This window comes from Pseudorca crassidens, chromosome 13 (genome assembly GCF_039906515.1).
Source record: "Pseudorca crassidens isolate mPseCra1 chromosome 13, mPseCra1.hap1, whole genome shotgun sequence".
In the NCBI taxonomy this organism is placed as follows: Eukaryota; Metazoa; Chordata; class Mammalia; order Artiodactyla; family Delphinidae; genus Pseudorca; species Pseudorca crassidens.
In genome coordinates, this window is record NC_090308.1 from 44,956,586 (window position 1) to 44,977,933 (window position 21,348).

At 38.8% G+C, this 21,348-nt stretch overlaps 1 protein-coding gene across 5 annotated transcripts in view; it reads left to right on the forward strand.

Annotated features, from left to right (window-relative positions):
* HS3ST5 (heparan sulfate-glucosamine 3-sulfotransferase 5) overlaps positions 1–21,348 on the forward strand; it is a 291,317-nt gene that overhangs the window by 85,651 nt on the left and 184,318 nt on the right. For 3 of the 5 annotated variants that reach the window (XR_010933759.1, XM_067702312.1, XM_067702310.1), the window contains exons 2-3: positions 8,072–8,237; positions 20,201–20,385. The exons of 1 other annotated variant lie outside the window; for it this stretch is intronic. The gene's annotated coding sequence lies outside the window, so the exon portion shown is untranslated. Of the gene's footprint in view, positions 1–8,071; positions 8,238–20,156; positions 20,386–21,348 lie in introns of those variants that run through there. One more of the 5 variants, XM_067702311.1, reaches the window with a different exon arrangement.

The following is a 21,348-nucleotide window of genomic DNA, read 5'->3' on the forward strand; positions in this document are numbered from 1 at the left end:
TGAAGAGAACTTAACAAAACCTTCAGGAATGTTTGTTAAAATCTCCTTTCCTTTTCTATCCATGATCCCTTTTACCCGCACTTTCTCTGAGTCCCCTTATTTAAAAGTCCTTCACAAAACACTGTGCCATCCCTGATCTTCTACAGCTTTTCTGTCTTTTATAAAAAGACACTACTCTCCTAATCTTACCCTTTTACTTTTCTACCCACAATTCCAGTTCTCTGTCGTTCTTATTCAGCATCACAGAAGACCAAAGAACCCATGAGGCAGTAGGAGATCCCTCCCAGGAGCATGTAGAGGGCAAAGCAGGGGATGACTAGTGGACAAAGCCAGTACCACCTTCATCAAGCAGAGGGATAAGACAAAGCTGGGAGTACGCATATATTAACAGCTTTTCCCCAACAACAACAAAAAACCTAAGGACCTTCATAAGAAGGACCGTTTTAACAAATCCAGCACTTGCTTGGAAAAATAAGAATCATGCTATGCTACTCCATTCCTTTTAAGTTTTAGCATCCCTGCTGATGCCTGCCTTAAAACTCCCCGTGATAATCAATGAGTTATACTTCTAGGATGAATTTGTCCAGCTCCTGCTAGAATATCTGCCCTAGTTCCCATACATGTCATCATAGCAAAAATTATTTTATCTAAGAGGTTAGAGAGAGGAGTATTTTCAAGTGTGACTGTAAGGTCCCCACTGTGAATTCTTACATTCAAAATGAAAGCTCAGTTCTGAAGACTACACTTCTATATCAGTTAGGTATCTTAAAGTAGGCCGGATAACAAACAAGTGCAAAATCTCAGCAGTGTGCGATAGTAAGCATGTATCTAGCTCGTGGTTTGTGGGTCATTTGGGATTGGCTGATCTAGGCTGCAGTGGGTTGATATGTGATGATCTCAGCTGTGTACTCATGTGACTGGGGATCAGGCTGGGCTCCACTAGGGCAGCTTAGTTCTGCATGTCTCCCATCCTCCTCCTGCCTGCCCAAGTTCTCATGGCAGTAGCAGAAGTGCTGGTGAGAAAACACAATAGTGAAAGCATTGTTCAGGCTTTTGAACAAATTGTGCTCTCTAATGTTTTATGAACAAACTCAAAGAAAAGGAGTAGGGAAAGAGATTATCCCTTTTTACCAGGACAGCCTACAAAGGCACATGGCAATGGGCATGGATGTTGGAAGAGGTAAAGGGTTGGGAACATTGATAAAGTCTGCTATAGTCGTTGACTTATTATTCTTGAGTATCATCCTATTAAAAGTTAGGTATGGTTCCTTCTGGTAGTGGCAGCTCTAGATGCAAACACCTTTCACTCATTCATCCATTCATTCACTTGTTCATTTAACACATAATGTTGAATTCTTTAGACAAGTGCTGCTTACTAGAAATATGTTGTGAGTCATATATGGACTTTAAAATTTTCTGGTAGCCACTTTTTAATTTATTTATTTTTACATCTTTATTGGAGCATAATTGCTTTACAATGGTGTGTTACTTTCTGCTTTATAACAAAGTGAATCAGTTATACATATACATATGTTCCCATATCTCTTCCATCTTGTGTCTCCCTCCCTCCCACCCTCCCTATCCCACCCCTCCAGGCGGTCACAAAGCACCGAGCTTATCACCCTGTGCTATGCGTCTGTTTCCCACTAGCTATCTACCTTACGTTTGGTAGTGTATATATGTCCATGTCTCTCTCTCGCTTTGTCACAGCTCACCCTTCCCCCTCCCCATATCCTCAAGTCCATTCTCTAGTAGGTCTGTGTCTTTATTCCTGTCTTACCCCTAGGTTCTTCATGACATTTTTTTTTCTTAAATGCCATATATATGTGTTAGCATACGGTATTTGTCTTTCTCTTTCTGACTTCTTCACCCTGTATGACAGATTCTAGGTCTATCCACCTCATTACAAATAGCTCAATTTCATTTCTTTTTATGGCTGAGTAATATTCCATTGTATATATGTGCCACATCTTCTTTATTCATTCATCCGATGATGGGCACTTAAGTTGTTTCCATCTCCGGGCTATTGTAAATACAGCTGCAGTGAACATTTTGGTACATGACTCTTTTTCAATTATGGTTTTCTCAGAGTATATGCCCAGTAGTGGGATTGCTGGGTCATGTGGTAGTTCTATTTGTAGTTTTTTAAGGAACCTCCATACTGTTCTCCATAGTGGCTGTACCAATTCACATTCCCACCAGCAGTGCAAGAGTGTTCCCTTTTCTCCACACCCTCTCCAGCATTTATTGTTTCTAGATTTTTTGATGATGGCCATTCTGACGGGTGTGAGATGATATCTCATTGTAGTTTTGATTTGCATTTCTCTAATGTTAAATGATGTTGAGCATTCTTTCATGTGTTTGTTGGCAGTCTGTATATCTTCTTTGGAGAAATGTCTATTTAGGTCTTCTGCCCATTTTTGGATTGGGTTGTCTGTTTTTTTGTTATTGAGCTGCATGGACTGCTTGTAAATTTTGGAGATTAATTCTTTGTCAGTTGCTTCATTTGCAAATATTTTCTCCCATTCTGAGGGTTGTCTTTTGATCTTTTTATGGTTTCCTTTGCTGTGCAAAAGCTTTTAAGTTTCATTAGGTCCCATTTGTTTATTTTTGTTTTTATTTCCATTTCTCTAGGAGGTGGGTCAAAAAGGAACTTGCTGTGATTTATGTCATAGAGTGTCCTGCCTATGTTTTCCTCTAAGAGTTTGATAGTTTCTGGCCTTACATTTAGGTCTTTAATTCATTTTGAGCTTATTTTTGTGTATGGTGTTAGGGAGTGATCTAATCTCATACTTTTACATGTACCTGTCCAGTTTTCCCAGCACAACTTATTGAAGAGGCTGTCCTTTCTCCACTGTATATTCCTGCCTCCTTTATCAAAGATAAGGTGACCATATGTGCGTGGGTTTATCTCTGGGCTTTCTATCCTGTTCCATTGATCTATATTTCTGTTTTTGTGCCAGTACCATACTGTCTTGATTACTGTAGCTTTGTAGTATAGTCTGAAGTCAGGGAGCCTGATTCCTCCAGCTCCATTTTTCGTTCTCAATATTGCTTCGGCTATTTGGGGTCTTTTGTGTTTGCATACAAATTGTGGAATTTTTTGTTCTAGTTCTGTGAAAAATACCAGTGGTATTTTGATAGGGATTGCATTGAATCTGTAGATTGCTTTGGGCAGTAGAGTCATTTTCACAATGTTGATTCTTCCAATCCAAGAACATGGTATATCTCTCCATCTATTTGTATCATCTTTAATTTCTTTCATCAGTGTCTTATAATTTTCTGCATACAGGTCTTTTGTCTCCTTAGGTAGGCTTATTCCTAGATATTTTATTCTTTCTGTTGCAATGGTAAATGGGAGTGTTTTCTTGATTTCACTTTCAGATTTTTCATCATTAGTGTATGGGAATGCCAGAGATTTCTGTGCATTAATTTTGTATCCTGCTACTTTACCAAATTTATGATTAGCTCTAGTAGTTTTCTGGTAGCATCTTTAGGATTCTCATGTATAGTATCATGTCATCTGCAAACAGTGACAGCTTTACTTCTTCTTTTCCAATTTGGATTCCTTTTATTTTCTTTTCTTCTCTGATTGCTGTGGCTAAAACTTCCAAAACTATGTTGAATAAGAGTGGTGAGAGTGGGCAACCTTGTCTTCTTCCTGATCTTAGTGGAAATGGTTTCAGTTTTTCACCATTGAGGACGATGTTGGCTGTGGGTTTGTCATATATGGCCTTTATTATGTTGAGGAAAGTTCCCTCTATGCCTACTTTTGCAGGGTTTTTATCATAAATGGGTGTTGAATTTTGTCGAAAGCTTTCTCTGCATCTAATGAGATGATCATATGGTTTTTCTTCTTCAATTTGTTAATATGGTTTATCACATTGATTTTTTTGCATATATTGATGAATCCTTATATTCCTGAAATAAACCCCACTTGATCATGGTGTATGATCCTTTTAATGTGCTGTTGGATTCTGTTTGCTAGTATTTTGTTGAGGAGTTTTGCATCTATGTTCATCAGTGATATTGGCCTGTAGTTTTCTTTCCTTGTGACATCCTTGTCTGGTTTTGGTATCAAGGTGATGGTGGCCTCGTAGAATGAGTTTGGGAGTGTTCCTCCCTCTGGTATATTTTGGAAGAGTTTGAGAAGGATAGGTGTTAGCTCTTCTCTAAATGTTTGATAGAATTCGCCTGTGAAGCCATCTGGTCCTGGGCTTTTGTTTGTTGGAAGATTTTTAATCACAGTTTCAATTTCAGTGCTTGTGATTGGTCTGTTCAAATGTTCTATTTCTTCCTGATTCAGTCTTGGCAGGTTGTGTATTTCTAAGAATTTGTCCATTTCTTCCAGGTTGTCCATTTTATTGGCATAGAGTTGCTTGTAGGAATCTCTCATGATCTTTTGTATTTCTGCAGTGTCAGTTGTTACTTCTACTTTTTCATTTCTAATTCTATTGATTTGAGTCTTCTCTCTTTTTGCTTGATGAGTCTGGCTAATGGTTTATCAATTTTGTTTATCTTCTCAAAGAACCAGCTTTTAGTTTTATTGATCTTTGCTCTCATTTCCTTCATTTCTTTTTCATTTATTTCTGATCTGATTTTTATGATTTCTTTCCTTCTGCTAACTTCGGGGGTTTTTTTGTTCTTCTCTCTCTAATTGCTTTAGGTGCAAGGTTAAGTTGTTTATTCTAGATGTTTCGTGTTTCTTAAGGTAGGATTGTATTGCTATAAACTTCCCTCTTAGAACTGCTTTTGCTGCATCCCATAGATTTTGGTTCATCGTGTCTCCATTGTCTTTTGTTTCTAGGTATTTTTTGATTTCCTCTTTGATTTCTTCAGTGATCACTTCGTTATTAAGTAATGTATTGTTTAGCCTCCATGTGTTTGTATTTTTTACAGATCTTTTCCTGTAATTGATATCTAGTCTCATAGTGTTGTGGTCGGAAAAGATACTTGAAACAATTTCAATTTTCTTAAATTTACCATGGCTTCACCTGTGACCCAAGATATGATCTACCCTGGAGAATGTTCCATAAGCACTTGAGAAAAATGTGTATTCTGTTGCTTTTGGATGGAATGTCCTATAAATATCAATTAAGTCCATCTCGTTTAATGTATCATTTAAAGCTTGTGTTTCCTTATTTTCATTTTGGATGATCTGTCCATTGGTGAAAGTGGGGTGTTAAAGTCCCCTACTATGAATGTGTTACTGTCGATTTCCCCTTTTATGGTTGTTAGTATTTGCCTTATGTATTGAGGTGCTCCTATATTGGGTGTATAAATATTTACAATTGTTATATCTTCTTCTTGGATCGATCCCTTGATCATTATGTAGTGTCCTTCTTTGTCTCTTGTAATAGTCTTTATTTTAAAGTCTATTTTGTCTGATATGAGAATTGCTACTCCAGCTTTCTTTTGGTTTCCATTTGCATGAAATATCTTTTTCCATCCCCTTACTTTCAGTCTGTATGTGTCTCTAGGTCTGAAGTGGGTCTCTTGTAGGCAGCAAATATATGGGTCTTGTTTTTGTATCCATTCAGCCAATCTGTGTCTTTTGGTGGGAGCATTTAGTCCATTTACATTTAAGGTAATTATCGATATGTATGTTCCTACTCCCATTTTCTTAATTGTTTTGGGTTCGTTGTTGTAGCTCTTTTCCTTCTGTTGTGTTTCTTGCCTAGAGAAGTTCCTTTAGCAGTTGTTGTAGCTGGTTTGGTGGTGCTGAACTCTCTCAGCTTATGCTTGTCTGTAAAGGTTTTAATTTCTCCATCAAATCTGAATGAGATCCTCGCTGGGTAGAGTAATCTTGGTTGCAGGTTTTTCTCCTTCATCACTTTAAATAAGTCCTGCCAGTCCCTTCTGGCTTGCAGAGTTTCTGCTGAAAGATCAGCCGTTAACCTTATGGGGATTCCCTTCTGTGTTATTTGTTGCTTTTCCCTTGCTACTTTTAATATGTTTTCTTTGCATTTAATTTATGACAGTTTGATTAATATGTGTCTTGGCGTATTTCTCCTTGGATTTATCCTGTATGGGACTCTCTGTGCTTCCTGGACTTGGTTAACTATTTCCTTTCCCATATTAGGGAAGTTTTCAACTATAATCTCTTCAAATATTTCCTGAGTTCCTTTCTTTTTCTCTTCTTCTTCTGGAACCCCTATAATTCGAATGTTGGTGCGTTTAATGTTGTCCCAGAGGACTCTGAGACTGTCCTCAGTTCTTTTGATTCTTTTTCCTTTGTTCTGCTCTGAAGTAGTTATTTCCACTATTTTATCTTCCAGGTCACTTATCCGTTCTTCTGCCTCAGTTATTCTGGTATTGATTTGTTCTAGAGTATTTTTAATTTCATTTATTGTGTTGTTCATCGTTGTTTGTTTCATCTTTAGTTCTTCTTGTTACTTGTTAAATGCTTCTTGCATTTTGTCCATTGTGTTTCCAAGATTTTGGATCATCTTTACTATAATTATTCTGAATTCTTTTTCAGGTAGACTGCCTATTTCTTCTTCATTCGTTAGGTCTGGTGGGTCTTTATCTTGCTCCTTCTTCTGCTGTGTGTTTTTCTGTCTTCTCATTTTGCTTATCTTACTGTGTTTGGGGTCTCCTTTTTGCAGGCTGCAGGTTCGTAGTTCCCGTTGTTTTTGGTGTCTGTCCCCAGTGGCTAAGGTTGGTTCAGTGGGTTGTGTAGGCTTCCTGGTGGAGGGGACTGGTGCTTGTGTTCTGGTGGATGAGGCTGGATCTTGTCTTTCTGGTGGGCAGGTCCACGTCTGGTGGTGTGTTTTGGGGTGTCTGTGGCCTTATTATGATTTTAGGCAGCCTCTCTGCTAATGGGTGGGATTGTGTTCCTGTGTTGCTAGTTGTTTGGCATAGGATGTCCAGCACTGTAGCTTGCTGGTCGTTGAGTGAAGCTGGGTGCTGGCGTTGAGATGGAGATCTCTGGGAGATTTTCGCCGTTTGATATTACATGGAGCTGGGAGGTCTATTGTGGACCAGTGTCCTGAAGTTGGCTCTCCCACCTCAGAGGCACAATACTGACTCCTGACTGCAGCACCAAGAGCCTTTCAACCAAACGGCTCAGAATAAAAGGGAGAAAAAGTAGAAAGAAAGAATTAGTAGAAGTAGAAAGAAAGAGAGAAACAAAGAAAGAAAGGAGGGAGGGAGGGAGGAAGGAAGGAGGGAAGGAAGGAAAAAAAGAAAGAAGGAAAGAAGATAAAGTAAAATAAAATAAACCAACATAAAATATAATAAAGTTATTAAAATAAAAAAATAATTATTAAGAAAAAAACGGACGGAGAGAACTCTAGGACAAATGGTGGAGGCAAAGCTATACAGACAAAATCTCACACAGAAGCATACACATACACACTCACAAAAAGAGGAAAAGGGGAAAAAATCATAAATCTTGCTGTCAAAGTTCACCTTCTTAATTTGGGATGATTCATTGTCTATTCATGTATTCCACAGATGCAGGGTGCATCAGGTTGATTGTGGAGCTGTAATCCACTGCTTCTGAGGCTGCTGGGAGAGATTTCCCTTTCTCTTCTTTGTTTCCTCAGCTCCCAGGGGCTCAGCTTTGGATTTGGCCCCGCCTCTGCGTGTAGGTCGCCTGAGGGCGTCTGTTCTTCGCTCAGACAGGACGGGGTTAAAGGAGCCGCTGATGCGGGGGCTCTGGCTCACTCAGGCCGGTGGGGGGGGGAGGGAGGGGCACGGAGGGCGGGGCGAGCCTGAGGCGGCAGAGGCCGGCGTGACGTTGCGCCAGCCTGAGGCGTGACGTTGCACGAGCCTGAGGCGCGCCGTGCGTTCTCCCGGGGAAGTTGTCCCTGGATCCCGGGACCCTGGCAGTGGCGGGCTGCACAGGCTCCCCGGAAGGGGGGTGTGGATAGTGACCTGTGCTCTCACACAGGCTTCTTGGTGGCGGCAGCAGCAGGCTTAGCGTCTCATGCCTGTCTCTGGGGTCCGCGCTTTTAGCCGCGGCTCGCGCCCGTCTCTGGAGCTCCTTTAAGCAGCGCTCTTAATCCCCTCTCCTCGCGCACCACGAAACAAAGAGGGAAGAAAAAGTCTCTTGCCTCTTCGGCAGGTCCAGACTTTTCCCCGGACTACCTCCCAGCTAGCTGTGGTGTACTATCCACTAACCGCCAACCCCAGTTCTCATCCTGCCCTCCGACCGATGTCCGAGCCTCAGCTCCCAGCCCCCGCCCGCCATGGCGGGTGAGCAGACAAGCCTCTCGAGCTGGTGAGTGCCGGTCTGCCTTGATCCTCTGTGCGGGAATGTCTCGGCTTTGCCCTCCGCACCCCTGTTGCTGTGCTCTCCTCTGCGGCTCCGAAGCTTTTCCCGTCCGCCACCCGCAGTCTCCGCCCGCGAAGGGGCTTCCTAGTGTGTGGAAATCTTTCCTCCTTCACAGCTCCCTCCCACTGGTGCAGGACCCGTCCCTATCCTTTTGTCTCTGTTTATTCTTTTTTCTTTTGCCCTGCCCAGGTACGTGGGGGGTTTCTTGCCTTTTGGGAGGTCTGAGGTCGTCTGCCAGCGTTCAGTAGGTGTTCTGTAGGAGCTGTTCCACGTGTAGATGTATTTCTGGTGTATCTGTGGGGAGGAAAGTGATCTCCGCGTCTTACTCTTCCGCCATCTTTCGGTAGCCACTTTTTTAAAAAGTAAAAATAAAGAGATAGGACTAAGTGTAATAATGTATTTTATTTAGTGAAATTATCCAAAATATTATCATTTTGACATGAAATCAGTATTAAAGTTATTAATGAGATATTTTATGTTCTTATTTTGGGGGCACTAACTCTTCAAAATCCAGCATGTAGTTTTTTCTTGCAGCCCATTTCAGTTTGAACTAGTTACATTTCAAGTGCTAAAAAGCCACGAGTGAGTACTAGCTACCGTATTAGACAGTGAAGTTACAGACTATGTATTGAACTTGGTGCTGAGGATACAAGACACCTGCCCCATAGATCTTACAATCTCAAGAGAAAGGAGATTTAATTTACATAGTGTAGTCATTATATATCTTTTTGAGAAACTCATATTTTAATTTACATTTCTCAGATCTCGTCATGCCCCTGTGCTCCAACTCCTCTCCTTATGGTACTAGTTCTCTATAATACAACCCCATGCAACCTCTCTAGCCTAGTTTGGTTGGAGACATTTCAACATGTCTTTTCAAATCTCTTATGGAGCACCATCACTGTACTCCAAAGTCTGGCAACAAAGATGTGGCTTTTTTTTTTTTTCCAAGATCAATATAGTAAAGGGATATTACCTGAGATCTTATTACCAGGTGGATAAATTTCCACATTATAACTTCACCTGATAGAAAAGTTGAATGGAAAAGTTTACTTTCTCAGTGCTTATCTGCTTTTAAAAAAAATTAAAAAAAAAAAAAAAAAAACTGTGGGTAGTTGTAGAGAGAATGCATAATAATAGATAAAGGGGAGAATATTGCTTCAGAAGTAGTACAAGGAGTAACAGAGGCAGAGAATGGAGAAAATGCGAAAAAAAAGGGGAAACATTAATAGTGTTTATCTGTTTTTGACCTTATTAAGCTTGTAAGTGCCTAAAAGAAAGGTTTGATTTCTCTGCACTAAACTGTCCAAGCAAGATTTATCAAAAAGGGTAGTTTTTAGAAAACAATTATTGTCTATTGAAATTGCAGATAAAGCGTCTCGAAAAGAATAGGGAGATAGGATATTTTCTTTGTAGTCTAAAAAATAAAAACCCTGATGTTTCTTTAAATAGATCAGCATAGCTTAAAGAACTGAAAAAGGTTTCTTTTAAATGCCATGAATCACCCCGTGATTTATTTTCTTTTGTAATCCTGTTCTGCTTATTGTGTGCCTTTTCAGTGGTGATTCAGTGCCTTTTCAGTGTTTTGGTGTGTAACCCATTGATATCAAAACCACTTTGGGCAAATGCCCTCATGCTTCCTTGTTCCTCTGGCAACATGGCTGGTCCCAGTGCTGACACCTGGGCTCACGCTCTTAGGAAACCCAGAGCACCTTTGACTTTCATAGCTTGTGTGATCGGTACTCGTCTCCAGATAGCAAACAGTTTAGGTAATTTGGTACAGAGAACAGTGTAGTAGATTGTAAGCTCCAAGATGCTGTTTTTACAAGATATTACTGAAAACTGAGTTATGGCTCTGTGTTTTCATACTAGACACTTTAGAAAATGACTATAATTACATAGAGAAGAGAGTCCAGATTACATGGTGGGCTTTTTTACACATTAAATTACAAAGATATATTTATGCATCTACTCCAGTTTTTCATGAAGGATTTAAATCAGAGCAGGAACATTGGTCTTGTGTTTAGTGACAAAGGATCATCTCAGTCATTTCAAATACTATTTTTCAGCACCAGTGGACATCCACCAGGTATCTCCTCTCCGCTTCCCCTCCTCCAACACACATACACACATTTTTCATTCTTGCTTCTGACTCTGATATATTTTGAGTCATTTCCTTTTATTAAGATATTTTTAGATGGGGATTAAAAATAAATTGAAATGAGTCAAGCTATAACTTGAGAACTGACTTAAAACAGTGTAAGCTGAAGTCAATGAGTATGCTGTGTACTTGCAAATTATCTAAGAATCTTTATATCCCCATGGCTTAAAACAAAGAAGACATACCATAAATATTTATTGGATGAACAAATGTATAAATGTTATCTAATTAAAGAAATTTTAGTGACTATGGGTTTACCTTTTTCTGGAAATTAAGCCCTTTCAAACAGAAAGAAGGATCTAAGAATTGAGCAGCCTTTCAGACATAACCATTTAGCACTCTGTCCCTGTTGCCATGTCTCAAAGACTAGAAGGAGTCCCAGCAACTGCAGAAAGAGAGGCCAGGCCTAAATATAGGTGGCAAAATAGGGCCACAGTTCTTAACTCCTACCATCAAACCACGACTTCAGCCTCTTCACTGTGGCCTGAACAGAGAAGTACAAGAGTGGAGATGGAGGTCTAACCTTAATACACGTATTACTTATGCTATATTCCTGTCTCCCAAGGAAACCCCATTCCAGTTTTAAGATTAAGGTCAGAGATACTCTGGATCTTCCTTTAGCAAAGCAAAACCCATTACCATTTTCTTTGGAAAGATCTTTTCCAGTCATCAGATCTATCCAGTCATAAGGTCTATATTAAGGACATGGGAGAATTTCACTCATTCAATAAATAAGCATCGGGCATCTTCATTGAAATAGATTTGTCTCCTTTAATTAGACCAACTCTCAACATTTCTAAAGTGTTCCCACTCTCAGGATTATCTTTTTTATTGTTGTCAAGATATGTTGAAAGTAGAGGAATTGTTAAAAGTTTATAACTCTAAAATTCTATATGTAAATGAGCACCTAGCAAAGCTTTTATTAAATGTTGATGAGCAGGTACACTGTTCCTCTTAGAAAGCTTATATTCTGACAGCAGTTACATTTTGTTTCTCTTCTTCTCTTTCTTCTACTTACCCTCCCTGTGAATTAATACTTTACCTGATTAGTATGAAGGGTATCACAGTTTTCATTTGTTAGTTGAAAATCTAGACCTCACTAAGTGGAGAAAACTACCATCAGACTAGAAATGGGAGTCCAGTTTAATGAACAGACTTTGGCTCTGTGTGTGTGTGTGTGTGTGTGTGTGTGTGTGTGTGTGTGTGTGTGTGTGTGAGTGAGACAGAGAGAGAGAGAGAGAGAGAGAGACTTTTCCCAGAAATTCTAGAATCACAGACTCAGGCAGTCAAAGTGTTTAGAGGACATATAGTCAACGATTCTCAGTTCAGGTTGCATATTACAGTCACCTGGGGAACTTCTGAGGCTCCATTTTTCCCAGACCAACTGAACCATCATCTTTGAGGATAGGGCCTGGGGATGGGTATTTTTTTAAACCTCAGAGTATTCTAAAGTGCAGCCAAGGTTTAAAACCCCTGGTTTAGTCCAATTCTTTTCATAAGGATAGGCAAAATAAAAACCCATCAGGAAGAAATGAAGTATTTCAGGCCTTTTAGAGCCTGGATTAGAAACCACATTACCTAGCCCTAGTCCAGAGCAATTTCCATAACAATGTGGTACTAATATCTTTTGTTAGTTTTGGCTCATTTGAACTTTCCCTTGATAAAATTGTAATAGGAGCGGGGTGGGCACACAGCTGTTAGCAAGCAACCGGGGCCCCTCTCCTAAGCAAGTGACCATTAGGGAGCAACCGTTAGCAAGCAACAGTTAGCAGTCCCACTCAGCCATTGATTGGCATCCCAAGGGGCCCCTCTCCCCTCCCTCCCCTTCCTCTGTATAAAAGGAGCCCGAATTCAGCCAGAGGGAAGATGGTTTTTGAGACACTAGTGTGCCATCTTCTTGGTCTGATGGCTTTCTGATTAAAGTCGATGCTTCTTGCCCCAACACCTCATCTCCCAGTTTAGGCCTGTGGTGCAGCGAGCAGAGCGAGCTTGGGCTCAGTAACAAAATTAGCAGAAGGAATGATGCTTCTTACAACTTTCTGTCAAATGGACTTGAGGAAAAACCCCAGCATGCTGGGTTAACACATGAATTTCCTACGTTTCTCGGTAGCGTTGGCCTCCTTGCCTTCTACCAAAAAGAAGTTAGTCTTTGATTGTTGTGAAGAGTTTTTGAACCATATTTATAACTTTCATTTTGTATAAATCCACAAGATATCTTTAATCATTTTAGCATATGTAGACCCATTTTTAAAATCATCATATAAAGTTCGTGTAACTCACTTCCTGAGAAAACAGCACCGATAACACTGCCCAGTTTGCAGTGTTGAAGATATAGCTAAACATTTTCCTGTTTTTTTGACATCCATCTTTTCTGTGTGTGTATATCTGTTGAACCCATCAAAGTCTAAAATATTTCAATTCAGCATAAAATCGCAGTACCGATTTTTGTATGGCATGTATTTTATCTTGTGCCGAGATGGGAAAGCATATCTAAATGCATCATGCCTATGCTCAAAAGTAATGCAAATCTCCTGTCTTGCCAGTGCCAGAAATAAATGAAAACGATAATAAAGGCTAGAAACGTTTTTCTCTTTTGCACTGATGCAAAATTTTGTATGTAGTGATCATCATCAGGCATTAAGCATCCACTGTAAGCCAGACATTCTAGATGGGCAGAAGAATACTGAAGGCATAGTTTCTACTCTCAACTCTTATTAATCAAAAGCAAATAAATACAGTTTAAAGTCGTTGAGAGTAAAGAATAAACATTGAAGTTTTTAGAACTTCTAAATATATTCTGTGATTTAAGAGTAGAGCTATATACATTCACACAGTTTTTTCAACCTATTACAAGTCTACACTAAAGACAGTTAGTTGATAGTTGAACTGTGTGTCTGTGTCTACAAGTGGGTGTTACCTTATGTGAATTGTGTATGATTTGTACTAATTTTCTCCACAGTGCAAAGAATAGAGAAATTCATGAATAGCAGGTGTTTTACTGATTCTTTTTATGAAAATGCTGCAGAAATGCCAATGTCAGAACCACAGAGTAAAGAAGGTCAGTGTATAAGAAGGAGCAGACCAGATGGACGTCCTTAATGAAAGCCATACTGCCTTGATGGAATTTACCACTGCTCAGAGTATGAGTCTCTGCATTACCAGCCTGAGAATTTGATTTAAGGAGGCAGTCTCATTCTGGTCAGACTCACAAGGAACTTAAGTACCTGAACTAGATGGTCAGTTCGTGAATGGGGAACCACTCCACTACTGTGTCCAGAATGTTGGTGTCCTTTGCGTCCAGTGCCTCTTTCTGACCTAGCAGTCCCTGGGGGAGCTGACCAGTAAACGTGGGTGGTTGTGAGGGATGTGCCATTCAGGCCGCAGGGGAGTGTGAGGAATATTCTGAAGATGTGACTTCTGTTTGCAGGAGGATGCAAGCTCTTCATCCACCCTGGCAACTTCTGATTTCTGGATTTTCTCTTCTTCATTCTCAAAGCTAGTAGTGGTCAATCCATGTTCCACAGAATGCTAGGATTCTGTGTAAGGATTATTTTGTGGGAGATGGATCCTCTAACATAGAAAAAACAAAACTTAAGCTACTGCCCTCTCTAGCCATTCCCTTCCTGTTTTGATACAATTTTAGCTTCTCTAGTCATTTTCCAGTCCTGTCTCCTTGCAATGAAATTATTTCCAGATCTCCTTAATGGACTATAGGGAGTTCCCAAACTCTCAGTGTTTCTTTTATTGAGATAATCACAGAAGGTCAATCATCTAGGAATAATCACAGATGTCTTATGTGTAGCTTTTACTTATTTAATTCTCATCATATGATATTATTTCTCTCATTTCCTTAGGAAGTTTTCAAAATTATGAGAGAATTTTGCTTTTTACTAGTAGGTGCTGTTATAGGGTACTCTAAATCTTTGAGCCAGAGGTAGATAAATAAAACTTTTTACATTTCAATGCAATATTGAGAAAAACCTACAAAAAATATACATAAATAGGCAAGCTTATATTCTTTTTGTAGCACTCATGAACATCTGTACTCCACGTGTTTTTTAAAACTTCACTACTTGCATTATAGAATGGCTATGACATCCATTGGCAATCTCATACTCTTAAAGGAATCAGTTTTTAAAGAAATACAAAAGGGATGAATTGGGAGATTGGGATTGACATATATACACTAATATTTATAAAATAAATAACTAATAACCTGCTGTATAAAAAATAAAATAAAATTCAAAAAAAAGCAAAAGGTTTTACTATAATTATAGAACACATGTCAATTTTCATGCAAAAGGACTAACCCAATCTTGCCAATAGCTATAGAAATTAACAAAACAGAAAAGTTTAGCCAGTGAAATACCGTATACTTGAAAATAATTTTTCCCATCATACAGAAAAGAAGCATGTAAAAAGAGGCAGAGCATAAGGTCCTTCCTTCATGCAATTAAACTTATTTTTTATTTACATAAAGAGAAGCAAAATAAACAGGCCACTTCAGCCTATCCCTTGGAGTTTAAGTTACAGGAGAAAAGAAATCATGACTATATACTGGTGGAATTTTGCTTGAAAAGCAGTTGAATATTAAGTTACAAATCACTAGTTTCTTAAAATATCTTTTAATAGCTGGGTAAAAATTATAAAATAGCCTGCTCTCTGATTTTTTTTTTTTTGCGGTACGCGGGCCTCTCACTGTTGTGGCCTCTCCCATTGCGGAGCACAGGCTCCGGACGCGCAGGCTCAGTGGCCATGGTTCACAGGCCCAGCTGCTCTACGGCATGTGGGATCTTCCCAGACCGGGGCATGAACCCATGTCCTCTGCATCGGCAGGCGGACTCTCAACCACTGTGCCGCCAGGGAAGACCTGCTCTCTGATTTTTAAGAAAACTATTTGTAGTCATTCTTAAAATGCGTTTTGTGCAAGAGGTTTCTTTTTCAATTTTTTTTCTTTCCTTTCTTTTTTTTTTAATTTTACAAACTCCCTAACAGATTCAATACCCTGAGAAACTAGAAGATATTTATAACTAAACAAGTCTATAGAACCCCAAAGGCGATTACCTCGTATATAAGTAAGCCTTAGGCCAACTTCAACTAGTTTTTAAGAAACAGATGTTTAAGCCTGCTCAAGAATTTTATTCAGGCACAAAATTTGCATTATCTACTCTTAAATTTTGTGGCCTCTCCCCTTCTGGCTCCCCTCAATTCTATCTACCATTTTTCAACTTAAGCATTTTCTGGCTACAGTTAACACAGTCAGAAGCCTTTGAGAAACATGTATCCCTGTATCCTCCTGTTTAATAACACTTACAGCCCCACTGCTTCATTACCTTTAGACTCCAGTGCATGTTCTTATTATAAGTTACCCTAAGAAATATCTTATTTAAGATAATATCAGTATATAGCATAGGCTAAAATTTCATCCCTACTTTGGAATACCTGCAGTTCTTTTTGCCCCTTTCAGGTAAATATCCAATAACTAGGAATTAATTTGTACTTGGGATAACTATTTTCCAAAATAACTTGTCTCAGCTCCAAAAGACTTTAGCTTTATTTATTGAAACTATTGGGATTTCCCTGGTGGTCCAGTGGTTAAGAATCCATCTTGCAATGCAGGGGATGCCGGTTTGATCCCTGGTCAGGGAGCTGGGATTCCACATGCCGCAGGGCAACTAAGCCCACATGCCAGAACTACTGAGCCGGTGCACCACAACTAGAGAGCCTTCGCGCCACAACTAATGAGCCTACCTGCCACAACTAGAGAGAAGCCCGCACACTGCAACAAAGAGCCCACGCACTGCAACAAAAGGTCCCACATCCCACAACTACGACCCAATGCAACCCCAAAAAAATAAATATTTTTAAAATTATTGAAACTATTGAATTTTTGCTTATATTTTTCAAAGACAAAAGATTTTTAAAAAGAAATATAAAATATTTGAAAGTATGACAGTGAAAACAGCAAACATCATGTTTGAGTGTTTATTCACATAACTCAGGGCTTATCTGAAGGTTCTTCATGTCATGCAGAAAAACAGCTCCTTTATAATTAATCTATGCAGATTCTGTAGAATTGGGATCCAGAAACAAGTTACCTATTTTTTACTTCCATTTTTGACAGACTAATAATATATTTCCCCTTGTTCACTTTAATGTTATCCTTTTAAGAAAGAGTCAGAGTAGAAGAAATATCATTATCAATACAGTTGAATGTCTTCTGAACCCCTACTACTTACATAGCATTCTGCTATATAGTACAAAGAAATAGGACATTTCTTTGCCTTCAGCGTACTAAGTAATTCAAAAAATAAAATATACAGGAAAAAATAATAACACAAGGTGGTTCTTGGTTCAGGAGTTATTGCAAGGAAATTGTTCATTCATTCAACAAATATTTATTGAGTGCCTACTGTGTGCTAAGCACTCTGCTGAATGCAGGGTATTTTAAAAATGAGGATAATTATAAACAGAAATAGTCACTTCTCTCTAGGGATATGAGGATGAAGAGGTAGGGACTGGGTGATGTAAGTCCTTGTTCTTTACCCTGAGAACAATGAGAAGGCATTGAAGGCTTTTAAACAAGGGGTTGACATGATCAGTTGTGTGTTTTTAAAAGATCTAAATGCCATGAGGAGAATTTAGTGAAGAGAAACAAAATGTGAGATGAGAGACAGAAAAAAGCCATGCAGTATTCCAGGCAACAGACAAGGTTTTAGAGGTTGTGGTGGTGGTGGTAGTGGTGATGATAGTGGAGGAGAAAAGGAAAGAGGAAGATAGAGAAAGAAAGGGGACAAAGTAGATAGATTTTAAAATTATTTAAGCAGTAAAATCAAAAGCATTTGATAATCAGGTACTGGGGCTAAGGGGGAAAAGAAGGATTAAATCTACTCTGATTCCTTTTTTTAAAGGTTGAAGGCCTTGCTTTTTGGCTTGTTTAACTAATGGCTGATGGTGCTGTTTACAAAAATAGGCAACACTGGAGGAAAGGTGTATTTGAGAGGAAGGTTTTTATGAATCCAGTTAGGAAAAATTCAGTTTGAGGGACCTTCAAGACATTCAAGTTTAGATTTCAACTATTCAGTTAGAAGAAAATGTTAAGCTAAAGATAAGATTTGAGAGTCATCAAATGATAGCATCATATACTTTGATGGGCTCTCTTATCAATATATACAGTGGAAAATAAAGTGGTTTAGATTAGAAAACTCTGGAGACATTTCATGGGGAAGAGGACTGGATCATGAAAAGAGGTAGAATATAGATAGGAAGAGAGAGAAGCAGAAATGAATGAAATGGCAGGAACACAATAAAAATATAAATAAACAGACTGTAAAGATTTTGGCTGCAAGTAACAGATACCAACCCAAACTGGCTTAATACAAAAAAAAAGGAATCTATAAATTCACACATAACTGAGACATTCAGGGTATTCTACCTGCAAGCAAAGCTCTGTCCCAGGGTGAAACACCAAGCTCAGAACTCAGATCCTTTTTATCTGTTTTTCAGCTATTTCCTTGGTGTTGACTTGAGTTCTAGCAAGTTCTCCTCTGATGATCCCAAGGTGGTTGCTAGTAGTTCCAGATGCTACATGTTCATATGCTTATGTCCAGCAAGAAAAACAAAGTTCATTTATTTATTTATTTATTTACACAATAGGGCAATGAAAACCCCAGAATGGAGATCATTGACCTATTAAGGTTGTGTGCTCATCGCTAATATTGTAGGTAGAGATTGAGGTACATGGATTATTTTAACCTAGTCAGGGTGTACCTCTGGAGTGGAGACAAATCCTCTCACTAAACTACCTAGAGTATTGGGGAAGGGAGATAGGAAATCTAGGAGTTATGTTATAAGGAGTCTTAAATGCCAAGTTAAAGACCTTGTTCTTAATCTAATAGACTAAAAGTTCTTGTGATTTGAACAGAAGAGGCATCCAGTGAAATTATTTCGAAAAATTAAGACTTGAGGCAACTATAGTACATATGGCAATGTTTAAGAAAAACAGAAAAAGAAATCTGTTAAAGAGTCTATGGCAATAGTTTAGGATAGAGAAAGTGAAAACCCAGACTGGGATTGAGTAAGAAATGTTGATGAAAGGAAGCCAGTAATGAAGTAATGGATGTGAACAATATTTCAGACGAAGAATCCACAGGACTTAGTAATATAATAATGGTGGAACTTCAAACTCTTCCACTGAGATTTCGACTAATGTGGTAGCTTTGGCACTGAGGCAAAAATGAAAACCTTTCTTTTACCGTAGTACTTGACCCTTTTATTCCGAACTTAGCTCTGAGCTAGGCTTTTCATTTCATTTTGTTCTAGTTAGTTACCACCACCTTGTGACCCATTATTCCCCACATGCACAACTTTCCTAGGAGTCAAAAGAATGCAAGTTCCAACCTCTGTCAGAATGAAAGCTGTCCTTGACTACATAGAATGAGAACTTGCAGATTACTTTGCAATTTATAAAGATAGGTATCACTACAAGCATAGCAGTGGCACTTACTGTTTAACAAATGTTTTTTGAGCATTTCGTCAACCTACAATGATTCTGTTAGCAACAGAAAACCCGGTGGTTTAAACAAGTACAATTCCAAAGGAAACAGTTAGTAGTGTTGGTTCAGCTGCTCATCGATAACAGGGCCGATATCTTTGAGTTTCTCTGGACTTTTGTTATGTTTTACATCACGGTGACAAGGTGACTGCTCTACCTCCAAGTATCCCAGCCTCATTCAAGGCAAGCAATTGTGTGGTAAAGAGAAGAGAAGGAACCTTTCTATTTATCAATAAAACAAATTTCTGCCTGGATTTCTAACCCAGTGTACTTCTTATAGTTCATGGGCCAGAATGGGATCGCATGACCACTCTTAGCAGTAAGGGAGGCCAAGAGAGTGAACGTTTGATTTTCTGTTCTCTATTTCTGTGAGTCATAGCAAGCAAGAAGAAAGTTGGAAATGGATTTTGGGTGGCCAAACAGTAAGCTCTTCCGTGAAAACCTATCGTTCTACAGTATGCTCTGTGCTTGCATATGTATTACACTCTTATTTTGTATTTGACTTGGTATTTATCTGTGCATGATGCTTCCTCTACCCTTTGGGAGAATATTTTCATGATTAATTACCAATTTTTAAAATGGGTATTTTATTCTCTTTTTCCATTAGCTACTACTAACACCTGCTTAACTCATGCAGCAAAGAAGCTAGAATTTTGGTTTCCCTGAGTAGGCAACACATATTGAGTACAAAGGATATAATTTTTATTTATGTCTAATTATCTTGGCAATCATTACCCATGTTAAAGAAAACATAGCAAAAGTACCAGATGATTCCATTGGGATTTAGTAAAGTATCACATTTTATCTTTTATGAGATGTGATAGAGTCTCACATAAGGATGTATTTCCAAAAGACCTCATCAGCCTTGACTTAGGAAGAAATTCAGCACCAAAATGTAGCACCTGCATATCAAAACTAAAATTAGTAATTATACCACTTGATGCAATGTTTAGAAAAGTAGTCAATTAAAGCAATATGAATTCAACCAGAATCCTCTGCAGACAGCAGCATCACGCAATTCTGACTTCACAGTGATATGAAATTTTAAATAACAACGGTGCTAAATCAGGGAGCAGCGAACCCAGGCCAAGTTTAAATTTAGTAACAGTGCTAGTTTACTGAAAATAACCTTCTCCATAGCAGATTCTCTGTGAATTTCAGGTGACCAACTATTTGTTTTTCTGTTCTGTTCGGAGGTAATCAGGTACCCAGAGGCTTCAGCATTGCTGTCTTCCCTTCTCAATGGCGTTTCTGGTGTCCACCTCAGGAGTCTCCTTGGCCAGCTCTGAAACACTTGAAAATTAAACAGAGAATCCACTGCATATATTCTTCTTGAAAATTTCCATTGTATATGTTCAGAACTTTCTGAATAAGAATAAGGATTTGAAGGTAAGAGAACTTTGGAAGTAACTCACATTCTTGTGTAACTCTTAATTACATCAAAAGTGAATATTTAATGTATTTTTTTAAATATACAAAAGTAAAAGCAGTTGTTGAATATAAGGAAAATAGCCAGCTATGTGTAGCTCTGCAGCAAAAAAAGGTAAATAAAATACAAAGTTCAAAACTTGTTATATGTCATGTAAATATAAATACAAGCAAGGCACAGTGGTTATCTTGATACCTGAAATCAGTTTCACCCAAAAAAGCATGGCATACAGTGGTTCCCAAATTCTAATATGCATGAGAGTGACATAGGGGAGAGAGAGGTTCTTAAAATGCTGATTCCTGGGCATATTTCACAGAGAGTTAGATTCACTAGACTGGGATATGGTCCAGCAATCTGCATTTTTACAGCTACTCACCCCCAAAAGATCCTGATGAAAGTGGGTCTCGGACCTTTGAGAAACATGGAAATTGGCATTTAAAATAATGTACTTCTAATTTTCAAACTTCATTTAAAGGGGTTTTATGTGGTTTGTTTCCTTCAGTCACAAGAATAAACAAGGAAGACATATTTTAAATTAGTGCTAAATTAGTGCTCCTTTTTTGATCCCCCCCCCAATTGAATTATTAATCCTTTCCAATATTCTTTTTTTTAACATCTTTATTGGAGTATAATTGCTTTACAATGGTGTGTTAGTTTCTGCTTTATAACAAAGTGAATCAGTTATACATATACATATATCCCCATATCTCCCCCCTTCCATCTCCCTCCCTTTCACCCTCCCTATCCCACCCCTCTAGGTGGTCACAAAGTACCGAGCTGATCTCCCTGTGCTATGCGGCTGCTTCCCACTAGCTATCTATTTTACATTTGGTAGTGTATATATGTCCATATATACGTTACCACTCTCTCACTTTGTCCCAGCATACCCTTCCCCCTCCCCGTATCCTCAAGTCCATTCTCTA